The sequence below is a fragment of the Mauremys mutica genome, chromosome 2 (assembly GCF_020497125.1).
Source record: "Mauremys mutica isolate MM-2020 ecotype Southern chromosome 2, ASM2049712v1, whole genome shotgun sequence".
Lineage (NCBI taxonomy): Eukaryota > Metazoa > Chordata > Testudines > Geoemydidae > Mauremys > Mauremys mutica.
Window position 1 is genome coordinate 237,301,865 of NC_059073.1, and position 15,466 is coordinate 237,317,330.

The 15,466-nt window shown below is 42.0% G+C and overlaps 1 protein-coding gene across 1 annotated transcript in view; it reads right to left on the reverse strand.

The window, feature by feature from the left end:
• LOC123363278 (ATP-dependent translocase ABCB1-like) overlaps positions 1-15,466 on the reverse strand; it is a 114,759-nt gene that overhangs the window by 31,887 nt on the left and 67,406 nt on the right. The window lies entirely within an intron of this gene.

Consider the following 15,466-nt stretch of genomic DNA (forward strand, 5'->3'; position numbering starts at 1 on the left):
CACTCTATATGGCCATGGAATACCAGAGATTCCCAAAGAGAGAGGAAAAAAGGATTTAATGGTTTGTCCTTACTCCTCTTCTTGGGTTAGCTGATTTCATTAAGTATTTAAACCAACCAACAAACATGGGGGAGGGAAGGGGGAGAAGGGGAGATTCTAGCCAACTTTCTCCAAAACAGATGAATTGCAAGAATATAAACTACTTGTGGTATATTTGTTTCACATAAAAAGACTCTAGCTCAACAGAAATAATTTTCCGGAGGTCTATAGACTGTTTTATACAGGATGTCAGAATAAAATATCACAGTGGTCCCCTCTGACCTTGAAATCAGGGAATCTATAGTGAAAATAGAGCCTGCATATTTAAGACCATAAGTTCAGCTCCTTCCTATAGAAGTTTTCAAACAGCTTGCACTTATGTCTAAATCTTGCTGGTCTCCAGGGATTAGTTCCCAGGGTTGTATTCTACTTTAAGTTATTAAATACTATTATTTGACAGACTGCTAGTTAAAGACAGACTGCTAAACACATTCATGTTATTGATAATACACCTAAAAATTACTGTAGACATTTTAAACAGAAAAAAAAACAAATGCAGGGTACCTTCTTGAACCATTAGAGGTCACTGTTGTGTATGGAATGCCATCTCGCTTACATATTTCTTGCAAACACTACAGCATGGTTGGGCTCAGAAAAGTGACTATATAAAGGGCCCCATTTTTACTCTACAGATCTGGCCCCTGTAGATCTAGCTACTCCTACTGCAACAGAGCTACCTAATACAACATTAGGAATGTGAGTTGGATGGTCTTCAGGCTTATGCACAACCTAGAGAATTGTTAAACCAGTCCCATATTTCAGATTGTGCCAAAAATAAAACAGCTGGACCCTTGATCTCATTTTAATTTGTGAAGCTGGTAGCTTGAAAAAACACCTTAACTGTAAACTGGTGATTTGATATTACTGAAAAACAATGGCCCCCACAACGTCAATGTTAGAGTCACTTATCGTAGTATGGGCACACTCCACTACATCAATTATAAATGAGCCAAGGTATCCTTCACTGGGGCAGATTTCTACTTGCACCCACTGAGGCCAATAGGGCTGCATGTAGGTAACTGAGAGCCACATTTAGCACAGAGCATTTGGCAAGGCCACCAAACAAAGCTATCAGCAATACCCTCTGTCACAGCTCTCTCAGTAATCAGATGGGAAATTCAGTTTACTGTATGGAGAAACAGTAAATCCTTCAATAGAGGGAGCTGGTATTTCTAATAAAGGATTGATTGCCACTTTAATCATGGCTGAATTGCTCTGACCAGCTCATTTCAAAACACACACTTTCCTCTGGCCCTGGTTACAGGGCAGGGGGCTTGCAGAAATAGAAAATGCTACTACCATTAACTTCCTCTTACTAGTCCTGTCCTCCTTGTTCTCTCATTCTTTTCTAAGGAGTCATCCACTTTTTATTCCTGGCATGAAAATGCCTTAATACTTTTGTTCCAATCTTTTTCTTTTTATTTATGCCAAACATGCTCCCAGTAACGCTGATAGGTAGAACACAAGGCAGATTTTGATCCCACCAGTGCATCCAGTATTTGCATCCCAGGATGCTGTTCATAAGATCCCAGAGATTTTTTGGGGGGTCCCTGAATTCCCTGCATCTCATTAGATTATTGTCCATTCCACACCTGTAACAATCTGGATCCAAGACTGTCAGAAGCAAACTTATGGCACATCATTAGGGCACCCCCTTGTGTTAGGGTGGGATGTTTCAGGAATCTTAGCCTCTAGAGTCACCTCCAGGTCTTCTGTCTGTACACAATCCAGCCCTCCAACTGAGAAGCATCTAAGTCCAACCCTTTAGGGCAACACAAACTCAGACCAGCATCCAAAGTTTCTCAACAATCTACTCTTTTTTGGACTCTGTCTTCAGTTGCCTTCCTCCAATACCAGAGGAGACTTTCTGAGATTTGTGGCTTTCCTACACACCCAACTCCTTTACAGGAGTCCCTCTTTTCTCTGTGGTTCTTCCCTTCACAGTTAAATTTCTCCCCCTTTTATGAGGGCCAGGTGTCCATAAGCATCACTTACTGCCTCTTAGTTCTTTTCTTCTGGCTGAGAAGCAATTAGCTAATTATTATTTGCAGTACTGAAGAATAACCTGTGTAGCTCATAGGCTTGTGTCTTTCACCAACAGAAGCTGGTCCAATAAAAGATATTACCTCACCCACCTTGTCTCTCTATTAATTAATTATGGCACAGGTGTAATAGATATGACTAATAACTCCTTCCCATTGCATTGACTCATTAAAAAACTCCTCATCATGCCTGCCAAATCATTTCATCTTGAATCCTCCCATTCCCTACACAACCCAAATACTGGTTTGTGTGCTGGGTATTTCCATGGGGGCTTGAGGGAGGTGGACTCTTTCTCATCAGATGATGAAGTTACTCTGGAGATGCTAAGCCTGGAGGCTGCAATAGCCTCTGTGTCCCTAAAGAGTCTCTCTCTCTGAAGACTGGAGAAGAAAATCTGTGTAGATAGGTCACTGACATGAGGAAATCACAAGTTAAATTAGACATGATAAAACAACTGATAATTAATTCTGTCTTGTAACTCCCCCTGCAATTTTATTATTGAGAAAAAATAATGTCCAAATATTTGTGATGTTGTTGTTTTGTTTTGGGGGGGGGGAGAGTTGGTAACAAAGATAATGATTTGATTCAGGGTTAAGATGTTTTTAAATTTATTTGCCAGTTACTAATTAAAACAATAAACAAGTGAATAGTTAAATATATTTCAAAAGTCAGAATATCTCAGTCTGGAGAAGCTGGCATTAAAGTGTCCCAAATGAATTAATACTTTTAGATTGAACTCTTAGTTGATAATTGGTTTCCTCACAATAACAAAATGTGGAGTTACAAAATTGCAGACTATCCTCCACTGTAGTTCTTCTTTCCTCAGGAATCTTGGACATTTCCTGGATTGGGGATGCCTGGGGAATTCTCAGGAAAGCACCACTCTCATTTATTTTGACTAAAAACATCTCCTTGATTTATGGCAACTTTAAAATATTTTCAGCTGTCTGCTGAAGAATTAAAAGGCAGTGAGAGGTTTGTAGGCTGTCTTTAGGAAGTGGGTAAGAGTGGAGTTTTATTTAGTACTAGCTGCTAATCTCTTGCTGCCTTTTATTAAATGATGAAAATGGGAGGGGATGCCATCCAGCATCACTAACTCTGATTCTTGCTAGAACACCAGCTTTGCTTCCTGATTTATATACGTTAGTGCAGAGCTGATTCAAGCACATCCATGGGCCCCTGAGGTTCACCTCAGGTTTATCCCCTCCTTCCTATGTAATAATTTTTTCCTCCTGCCTCTGGGATTATAATTAAAACTGTATGTTGGCTGAAATAAAAAGCTACTATTTTGGGTGCGGAAGTGGGCTGGTGGGGAGGCTGAGAGAAGGGCAGCCGAGGGAAACGTACAAAAGCGCAGCTTTGAGCAAGCTGTGGGGTTGAAGGTAAAGAGAAAGGTTGTGGAGAGAAGGGAGGAAGCAGCAGGAGCACAAAGCAGCAGGCAGCTCTGAGTGGCAGGGCAGTGCCAGAATTGAGGGAAGGGAAATGCCACAATAAGGCAACAGGTGCCATCAGGCGGAGAGGGTAAAATTGACAGGGGACCCAGAAGGAATCTTCTCACCTGAGCAGCAGGAGCCACTTGGGCAGAAGTTGGCTCAAATCACGAAGTTCTTGAGGTCCACAGCTGACAGGAAGGTTGAGGAGGAGGAGTGGGGGCTTCACAGAAAACCCCAGTGGAGGCAGGAGGTGGGCAGCGGGGGGAATGGGGAAGGAAGTGCAAAGGAAGCCCTGGTCAGTGGTAGTGGATCAGCCTCGCAAAGGGGCCAGAGGAAGCCCCATTTGGGGACAGGAAAGCAGCTCCATGAAAAAAATGAGAGCGGCTCTGGGGCATAACCTGCTGTGAAGGAGCAGAGCAGTATCCTCAAGGGAGGAGGGGCCCTAGATCAAGCCCAACCAGGGGCTGCAGACCCCTGTCAGAAAGGGTCTGGTAAAAGGCTCTGATTAGGCAGGAACAGCCACCAGGAGGGGGTGGAAAAACTCCTCAGCCAAGGGCTACAATAGGAGCATCAGGTAAGGCACCTGGGAGGCAGGAGCCACAGCCTCTTCCTAGGCAGTATTTTAATGCCTTTCTCCTTGACCCCCTTTTTTACCTCTTAAATTTTCCTTTTCATTTATATCCCACCAGTTGTGTGCGTGTGGCTGGGCTGGTGCCCCAGTGCTGGGAAGTGGCAAAATGTAGCCAGAAGGGTTTTGAGTCTTCGAGATACAGCGAGAGGTTCAGCTCAGCTTGCTCACACTGTCCCTTTGCGTGCAGTACAGAGGGGGGAAATGAGGAGCAGGAGCCAAACACTCTTTCTCACTGCCTCCCTGTGAGGGGTCCCTCCCACCCCAGGTGCAGCCTGTCACCAGTGGGTCTGCAGCTTCTGACACATAGTCTAGTACTGATCCTGCAAGAGCTAACAAAATAACCAGGTCTTCAACCTATGTTAATCTCCCTGTTGTTCCCCTACGACTCACTTGTTAATGGCATTGTACAATTTCCTGTAGAGACCACACGAAGGTCAAGGGGAGCTTTATGAAAAAGGCTGACACGCTCTCATGCTTCTGAAAGCTGGAACCGAACTAACACATTGCTCACCTCTGCTGTCACTGAATGGAGAAACTCCCAGCCGTGCAATCCAAAGAGAACAAGGCTTCTTACTAATATGCAGCCTTCTGACATCTCTCTTCCTAGTCATTGGGTGACCAACCATTCCCATCAGCGATTTTCTCTCTTTTTTCAATCTTTCCCCATAAAGCTTTTCCCAAAGATCATTATTCACTGCATGTGGAAATGCCGGGTAGAACTTTGTCAATTGCTTTTAGCTGCAGGACTTGGTTAATCTAGATGCTTTATCATTCATAATAATAATAATAATGAATAATAGTTTATGTTGTGCAAGCATCTAAAGGCTCCAGTCAGGATTGAAACTGCAGTGTGCTAAGTACTGTACAAACACATACAAAGACCGTTCCTGTCCCAAACAGCCAAGATGTGGAAAGTGGGTGTGACAGACAAGAAGAGGGAAGCGGGCAGAGAGGATACATGGTTACACCATTAGTGCCCTACACAACTTCCAAATCATCTCAAGTAGCTTTGTTCCCCTGTTGAACATGTGAAAATCACCTGTACCTGACTGTCGTTCAACTAAGTCATCAATGGTTGGATAATTTTTTTTTAAGTTTTACAGCAGAAGTGAATTTTGAGAAAATATTTGGAAACATTTCCACTTGTGTATGTTCATTTTATTATGTTTCTCATGTGTCTGTCTTTTTAGATTGATCATTCTTTGGGCCAAAACTCTGTTTTTGGAAAGAGACTAGCATATTTTGGATGCAACCATAATCTAAATAATAATAATAATAATTAATCATAATTAGGGCTGTCAATTAATCGCAGTTAACTCATGCGATTAAGTCAAAAAATTAATCGCGATTAATCACACTTATAACAATAGAATATCAATTGGAATTTATTAAATATTTGTGAACCTTTTTCTACAGATTCAATATTGGTTTCAATTACAACACAGACTACAAAGTGCACAGTGCTCACTTTATACTATTCTTTTTTATTACAAATTTATGCACTGTAAAAATGAGAAACAAAAGAAATCGTATTTTTCAATTCACTTCATACAAGTACTGAAGTGCAATCCCTTTATCATGAAAGTGTAACTTCGAAATGCAGCATTTTTTTGGTTACATAACTGCACTCCAAAACAAAACAGTGTAAAACGTCAGAGCCTACAAGTCCATTCAGCCCTACTTCTTATTCTGCCAAGCGCTAAGACAAACAAGTTTGTTTACATTGACGGGAGATACTGCTGCCTGCTTCTTATTTACAATGTCACCTGAAAGTGAGAAAAGGCATTCACATGGCACTTCTGTAGCTGGAACTGCAAGATATTTACATGCCAGATATTTTAAACATTCATATGCCCCTTCATACTTCTGCCACCATTCCAGAGGACATGCTGATGATGCTCGTTAAAATTATAATGCATCAATTAAATTTGTGTTTGTACTCCTTGGAGGGATACTTGTATGTCTCCTGCTCTGTTTTACTGGCATTCTGCATATATTTCATATTATAGCAGTTTTGTATGATGACCCAGCACATGTTCGTTTTAAGAACACTTTAAGAACACTTTCACAGCAGATTTGACTAAACGCAAAGAAGGTACCGATGTGAGATTTCTAAAAATAGCTACAGCACTCTACCGAAGTGCCTTCCAAAATTTGAGAGAGACGAGGTGTGGAGCATGGTTTTAGAAGTCTTAAAAGAGCAACACTCTGATGCGGAAACTATAGAACCCAAACCACCAAAAAAGAAAATGAACCTTCTGCTAGTGGCATCTGACTCAGATGATGGAAAGGAACATGGATCAGTCCACACTGCTTTGGATTCTTATTGAGCAGAACCTATCATCAGCATGGATGCATTGAAGCATGAAGGGACATATGAATCTTTAGCGCATCTGGCACGTAAATATCTCAGAATGCCAGGTAAAACAGTGCCATGCGAACGCCTGTTCTCACTTTCAGGTGACATTGTGAACAAGAAGCAGGCAGCATTATTATCTCCTGCAAATTGTAACCAACCTTGTTTGTCTGAATGATTGGCTGATCAAGAGGTAGGACTGAGAGGACTTGGAGGCTGTAAAGGTTTACATTGATTTATTTTCAAATGCAGGTTTTTTGGTACATAATTCTATATTTGTAAGTTCAACCTCCATGATAAAGAGATTGCACTACAGTACTTTTTTGAGGTGAATTGAAAAATACAATTTTTTTGTTTTGTACAGTGCAAATATTTGTAATAAAAAATAAATATAAAGTAAGCACTGTACACTTTGTGTTTTAATTGAAATTAATATATTTTAAAAGATAGTAAACATCCAAAAATATTTAAAATAAATGGTATTCTATTGTTGTTTAACAGCATGATTAACCGTGATTAGTTTTGTTAATCACATGATTAATTTTTTTAATCGCTTGACAGCCCCAATAATAATAACCAGCAGTGTGTTTAACGTGCCATCAAGGATAAGGTCCTATACACTGTTTCAGAGTAGCAGCCGTGTTAGTCTGTATCCGCAAAAAAAAAAAACAGGAGTACTTGTGGCACCTTAAAGACTAACAAATTTATTGTAGCATGAGCTTTCGTGAGCTTTACACTGTGTCTCTTCAGATGGTGACATTTTCAGAACTGTCCAATTTAGTCATCTTAGTATTTATATTTATCTTTTCCCAGAAGGAGTTATTTTTTCTAGTCAAGGTGAACAATACCAAATGACTTCTCTAGAAATGGGGAAAACAGGCAACAGGCCTAATTTTGCATTTATGCAGAACTGTCATTGGCTTCAAAAGGCTGAGATAACATTTCAACAAAGTGTGGAACTCCCTTTGTGACCAGAAGAAGTCCACCATACCCGGCTGTTCTCCACTAAGAAATTCCGAGGAGGAGCAGTGTATGTGTGTGTTGGGGAGAGGGTTGTGAGCAGACTGCTCTCTGTTAAGAGATGTAGAAGTGGGTGTACTTCCCTTGCTTACAGAGGAGCTCTGGAGGGAATTCTCCCATCCTAAGGCAGAATGCCTCATGGTGATTGCTCTGGTTTGATGCAGCTGTGCACTTCCCATAGCTGTGGACTATGGCTAACCGGCATGATCTGGCCCTAAATGAACCATAACACAACATTTTTTCTGTACCTATATTTGCTGGAAGGCACAATCAAGGCAGTTTTAGGTCTCCCCAATAATGTACAGAAATACCCAGAAGCACAAGTTACCAACAAATGTTTTATTTTCAGAAGTGTTTTTTGGATTGTCTTGTCTTTTGCATTGCTGTGATAGTGTGTAGACTCAGACTGTTCTTGCTGGAAGTAGCCACATGTTATCAGCGGCAGCATGTTTTCTTCATGTCAGACTCGGGCTATGCAAACATCCAAGAAATTGAATGATGTGATTAATAACTGAAGAACTACTGGCTGTTGGGGATTACACAGTGTGTGATCCAGAGTGTTTCTTCATATTTCGAATGTACAGAATAATACAAAAAGATGTAAAATAAAAAAAATAACAGTACGTACAGTTGTTTACACTACAGTGCAAATCCATGTAAATAATACTGTATGTATATTACATACAGTATTTTAGAATATCCACCAGTTCATATTTGCAAAAACAATGAGGAATCCTTGTGGCACCTTAGAGACTAAAAAAAGCTGCAGAACTGGAATTAATTTGCAAACTGGACATCATCAGATTAGCCCTGAATAAAGTCTGGGAATGGCTGCGTCATTACAAAACCTAAACTTAAATTTCCACAATACTAATTTGTCCCTACTGTTATTCACACCTTCTTGTCAACTGTCTGTATTGGACCACTCTGACCACTTCAAAAGTTATTTTTCCTCCTTTGGTATCCTGCTTTTAATTGGTTTATCTCATTAGACTGACCTCACACTCGGTAAAGCAACCCCCGTCCTTTCATGGATTTATACCTGCTGCTGTATTTTTCACTCCATGCATCTGATGACGTGAATTCTAGCCCACGAAAGCTTATGCCCAAATAAATTTGTTAGTCTCTAAGGTGCCACAATCACTCCTCGTTGTTTTTGCTGATACAGACTAACACAGCTATCACCCTAAAACTAGTTTATATTTGTCTTTACTCATACTATACTGAGTAGTAAGGACTTTATTTAAATCAGATCTGATTAAACAGCATATTAAAAACTATGACAATGAGAGATTACTCTGAGACAAAAACTACGTTAAGATGGGGTTACGGATGAGAGCTCATAGCAGTAATTTAGGGTAAAATACTTCCTAGGGATGTTGTCATTATCCTCAAAACAAGCAATATAATCTCAAAAAAGTCATAGCTAAAGTTCCATTTTAAAAAAATCAAAACCTGTTAAAAGTGTGGAAATGCTCAGGTAAGGCACTCAAGCAATCTTACTTTGTTCTGTAGCAGGTAATAACCACATCATTATGGTTAAGAAATTGTGGTTTGGTATCTGTGGTCCTATATTAGATTAAACCGATTATTAAAGACATTAGATTTTTCTTTATTTTGAACTCATGGGATATGGTGGCCCTAAGCTGCTCCTGCAGAGGGAGAATCCTCCCATAGTCAGTTGTGGTTCCTTTATGTCCCCTGTATGCCACTAGAGTGGAATACAGGAGCTGGGATCTGAATTGGGCTTCATGTTTTCGCTGAGTACTTTATAGGTGCTATGTGTTTGTGGGATGGCTGAGTGGAGAATGAAAATATGTGACTTGCTAGGCAAAGCTGTATTTTTTTTTTTGGAAGAAGGAAAGTCTGTGGTCAAAGAAATGAGACCACACGAGAGGCTCTGATTTTGTGGCAGGAAATGCTTTCTGAAGATTTAGGGTTGAATTCTGCAGCCTTTTATTATGCAATTTCCCATTAAAGCCAAGGGACAAATTCTAGGCTCCTTCATTTCCTCCATCCCCATCATGAAATGAACTAGCTTGGCTATGTAAGTGCAGGAATATGACCTTTTCCCAGGAGGGCTGGTCATCAGGGCTTACATACAAGAGGCAGCACTGTTTCAACTAATTGTACAATCCCATCCAACCCCCTGGGTACATACTCAGGCAGCTGCCCTGACCATGCTATGATTTTTAGGAGCTATCTCAAGCACAGCTAGCATGTGTACATCTACCGGAGCTGGGAATCACACCTCGCAGCCGCTGTATAGATGTGCTCTGTATGGGTAACTACAGGGCCGGCGCTTCCATCAGGCGATCCAAGGCAGTCATCTAGGGCTCCAGGATTCGGGGGGCTGCATTTTGTGCGCTCCCCACGGGGCGCACGGAAGGTTCCGGTTCTGCTCCCGTCGCACCACCGAAGAAGGACCTTCTGCCGACGTGCCGCGGAAATTGAGCAATTGAGCAATTGAGCAATTGAGCAGCTCAATGACTGCCGCTGTTGCCTGTGGCATTTCGGCGGAGGGTTCTTCTTCGGCGGCGCGATGGGAGCGGAACCAGAAGTTCCCACACGCTCCGTGGGCAGCGCACAAAATGCCACCCCCCGAATTCTGCCTCGGGCGCCAGAAACCCTGGCGCTGCTCCTGGGTAACTAACATCACGTTGGCATGTGTTCACATGACATCTGTGTGTGATGGTTTACACAACTGACCAGACTGAATAGACAACTTGTAATAACAAAGGTTAATTACTTTCTTAAGACCCTTTGTGTGATTAAAAGAATCCACTGAAAAAATGTTGGAATTTCCTATGATTCATCAAACCATTTGCTCCCTTCCCACCTGCTCGTCACTAGCCAACTTTTGTTTATTTACAAAACTTTTTCAATGTGTACACCTCTCCAAAAGCGATTATGTCTGCTTCACAAGGATGTATCTGACATTTGCTTGTAACAAGCAAGCTCATGAATATGTTTATATAGTAGGAACATTTTAAATGATTACTAAAATGTAATTAATTACTATGGATGCAGAAAGATTTTATTAGTGTCAGGTCACACTGCCATGACATGAAACTGAATGCATGAAACAATTGCAAATGTTATTTAAAAGGTGGTGGGGAGGAATGAAAAATATAACAGTGGAAAACCCCTAAAAGGACTGGCACAAAGGCATGGAAAGAGTTGCTTCAGGTCTCAAAATATGGGTGAAATAAGAAAGTGTTAAAAAAAAATAGGAACGTGAGTCTTAATAGGGAAATCTGTTTATTCCAACTAAAACTACTTTGCCAAGTATTAAAAGTAAATCATATTACAGATGTAATAATTGGAGATATACCAATCTCCTAGAACTGGAAGGGACCTTGAAAGGTCATTGAGTCCAGCCCCCTGCCATCACTAGCAGGACCAATTTTTGCCCCAGATCCCTAAGTGGCCTCCTCAAGGACTGAACTCACAGTAGTGAGTTTAGCAGGCCAATGCTCAAACCACTGAGCTATCCCTCCCCCTTGCATCATAAGTGACCCATTAAATTTTTGTTTTCATGCTCACTGTTGACGATGTGATATGCACTTCAGTTATAGTAAATAAAACACTAAGCCCATTAATGCTGCATAAAGTGATAGTGGTTTGATCCAGTTTTCTCTGAAGCAACAAAAAAACTAAATTGCCAGGTGTGTTCATATGAATAGCAGATATGAAAATGAGATTCTACATATCACCTGAGGGGAAGGTTCATAAGAACAGGTAAGGTGTGGGTAAGAATTGTCACAGGACATGTTTGTTTTAAACAGAAGTTTTACTTAAAATTGTTCAAAGATCAAAAATATGTCCAAGCACCACACCCAAGAGAAAAGAAAAATCTGTATCCCAGGCTCTCTGGTTATTCACTCAGTCATTCTTGTAAAATGTTCTGGGTGCTACTGCTGCTGTAATCTACATTAACTTTCCCATTTTATCTACTCAACAACAATAACCCTGCTTTTCAGAGCTTTACTCCTGCAATTACTCCTCCAAAAACCAGGAAATGGATTTCTCCTCATCCTAGAAATACTCACCAGCAACATGCCTGTAAAATGTGTGAAACCATTTATTCCCTATTGCACTTGGGGTCTGAGTCCCATTTTCTTTTGTTTTGTTTTCTTTCGAGGTGGACCCGAAAGACTATTTCTAGGGGCTGGTATTCTGACCCAGCAATCCCTTCCTGCAATACCAGACATTCAACACTTGCTCCCCTTTTAATGTACTGCTTCCTCCCATAATTACAGATAGGTACAAAACTTTGTCACCTCACTATCTACCCTCTTTTCCAGATCATTTATGAATATGTTGAACTGCACTGGTTGCAGTATAGATCTTTGGGGGACCCTGCTATTTACCTCTCTCCACTGTGAAAACTGACCATTTTTTCCTAAACTTTGCTTCCGATCTTTTAATTGATCCATGAGAGGACCGTCTTTCTTATCCCACGACTGCCTATTTTGCTTAAAACCCTTTGCTGAGGTACCTCGTCAAAGGCTTTCTGAAAGTCCAAGTACACTATATCCACTGGATCAACCTTATCCACATATTTGTTGATCCCCCTCAAAGAATTCTAGTAGATCGGTGTGTTGACTCTTCCCCAACAAATCATGTTCATCTAGGTGTCTGATGCTTCTGTTCTTTACTAGAATTTCAACTAATTTGCATGGTACTGAAGTTAAGCTTACTGGCGTGTAATTGCATCTCTAGAGCCTTTTTTTTTTTTAAATCAGTGTTACATTAGCTGACTGCCAGTCACCTAGTACAGAGACTGATTTAAGTGATTGGTTACATACCACAGTTAGTAAGTCTGCAACATCATATTTGAGTTCCTTCAGGACTTTTAGGTGAATACCATCTGCCCCTGTTGACTTATTAATTTATCAGTTTCTTCCAAAACCTCTTCTACTGACACCTCAATATGCGACAGTTCCTCAGATCTGTCACCTAAAAAGAACGGCTCAGGTGTGGGAATCTCCCGCACATCCTCTGCACAGAAGATCGATGCAAAGAATTCATTTAGTTTCTTTGCAATGACTTGGTATTCCCTGAGTGCTCCTTTAGCAGCTCAATCATCCAGTGGCCCCACTGATTGTCTGGCAGGCTTCCTCCTTCTGGAGTACTTAAAAAATTGATGTTAGTTTTTGTGTCTTTTGCTAATTGTGCTTCAAATTCTTTTTTCGTCTCCTAGTTACACTTTCATATTTGACTCAATTTGTCCACATCCTTCCTGAAACGTGGCGCTCAGAACTGAACACAATCCTCCAGTTGAGACCTAATCAGCATGGAGTAGAGCGGAAGAATTACTTCTCGTGTCTTACTTACAACACTCCTGCTAATACATCCCAGAATGACATTTGCTTTTTTGGCAACAGTGTTACATGGTTGACTCATATTTAGCTTGTGGTCCACTATGACCCCCAGATCCCTTTCTGCAGTGCTCCTTCCTAGGAAGTCATTTCCCATTTTGCATGTGTGCAACTGATTGTTCCTTCCTAAATGGAGTACTTTGCATTTGTCCTTATTGAATATCATCCTATTTATTTCAGACCATTTATCCAGGTTGTCCAGATCATTTTGAATCCTATCCTCCAAAAAACTTGCAACCCCTCCCAGCTTGGTATCATCTATGAACTTTATAAGTCTACTCTCTATGCCATTATCTAAATCATTGATGAAGATATTGAATAGAACCAGACCCAGAACTTATCCCTGCGGGACCCCACTTCTTATACCCATCCAGCATGACTATGAACCACTGATAACTACTCTCTGGGAATGGTTTTCCAACCAGTTATGTACCCATCTTGTAGTAGCTCCATCTAAGTTGTATTTCCTTAGTTTATGAGAAGTTCATGTAAGACAGTATCAAAAGCTTTACTAAAGCCAAGATATACCATGTCTACCATTCCCCCCATCCACAAGGCTTGTTAACCTGTCAAAGAAAGCTATGATGTTAGTTTGACACAATTTGACAAATCCATGCTGACTATTACTCATCACCTTATTGTCATCTAGATGTTTGCAAATAGATTGCTTTATTATTTGCTTCGTTAGCTTTTGAGGGAGTATCACTGGCTCACTATCTCTCTGACCCATTTGTCCATGGACAATGAAAACCATTCCTCCAGCAAATGGGGACTCCTGCCCCCTAGCTTCAGTTCTGGGCAGATATCTACAAGAACTTTCTCAAAGTAAATTTTGGGGGAGGGGAAGGGCTGAAGTCCCTCCAGACTATACCCTGGACCTCTATTCCACCGTTTTCCTTTGGGGAATCTGTCATACCTTTGCTGCTACCTCTGTGAGGATGAGGTGTGAAAGAAGTGTCTCCGTCTGAAGGCTGGTCTATACGCTCTCTAGTGGGCACTTAGTGGGGCAGGGAGAGACTGTTTGGTTTGTGCCACATTGTCAGCCAGCAGCTTCTCCAGATTTTCTCCAAAAAGGAGGAAGCCTGTAAACTTGGCCAAGCATAGGACCTGCTTAGAGTTAGTGTCCATCTTCTAGGGTCAGAGCCATAGCCGGCAGCTGGCTACATGGCTTGGGTAGAGAAACTTATTGCATCCATTGAAGCATTAGGTACAAATGCTGTTGCTAAGGCTACTTTTGTTAACGTGGAGCCAAAGTCAGGGTGATCTCTGTCCTTTAGACCTGGAGCCCTTCCAGCCAGGAAAGGAGCTGCTCTTGCAAAGCAGGTAGCTGCCAGGGACACTCAGAGGGTGGCCTCCATCTTTCTATCCTTGGGATCCTTAGGGTAGAACTCCCTTCTGAGGGAATAACCACATCTGTGGTGAGGGATGCTACAGTGGCGCCAACCTTCAGTGTCTCAGCAATAGACGCCCTTTGGTTTCTGAATGTTTAGAGAACCTGAAGTCACTCTTATTAACGTGTGTGCCCTGACCCAGCTTGTTCCATTCATCCCTAATCACTTTCTTAAAGGAGGAGTGAAGGGGTCTCGCAGCTTCAGGGGAGGAGTTTACTCTGAGGCTTACTCTCAGGAGCCCACTCAGGCTGCATGTGAATTGTGGAAACAACATTGCTTCCCATCCTTTCTGTTTGGATTCAGAATCTCAGTGGAGGAGGAGACTCAGATTTTTCTCCTGGATTTTTTTGTGCCTTCTCTTTCCCTTTTTGGAACCTTTTTAGGGTGCTTTGGAAGCTTAGACACTCTGCTGCAGCTTTGGTGAGGCCTTTTGCTGCTTGCCTTCAATAGGTTCTGCAGCACTCTTGCGAGGTCTGTCTCAGAATCCTCTCCCGCTGGGACCCATTCCTCCTGGGCATTGTCTGAGTCATCCTGGTCAGCTTGGGACAGAGTAGGAGCTGATTAGAAGACCTGCTTCTTTCCCCAGGGATCTGAGAACCCACTTTTAGACATGGGGGTGGGGGGAATTTGTGGCCCTCCAACTTTCCCTTCTTTGTTTTGTTGGGGCCTCTAGGACTTACCCCCTGTGTAGAGTGGTTAGGGAGGGATCCTCATTGCTTATGGAGCCTCTCCCTGTTCTGCACCCAGGTTCCTGGTCCATTTTATCCCTGTTGGGGTTGTGGCTGCCTTGGTGGGTGTAATGGGGTTTGCTCACCACTCTGGCACCTCCTGCTGGAGGTCTTTTGAATTAGCTCTTCATGGTAGTGCGCCCTCTTCGGGTGGTGCCTCGCAGCTGTCACTCCTGCTCCAGGACCCACATCTCTGAAAGGACCACAGCAACCTCTTCAGTGACACAGCCCTCCAGCCTTGCCACACACGGGGTTCCCCCCTTCTGGGGAACCTGCAGTCCTCTGTTCAGCCACTTCCCTTAGTGGCAACTGCAGCAAATTGTCTGGCCACTTACTCGTGGCCCCAGCATCCTCTTTGCCCTTGTCTCAGGGCCTCAGCCT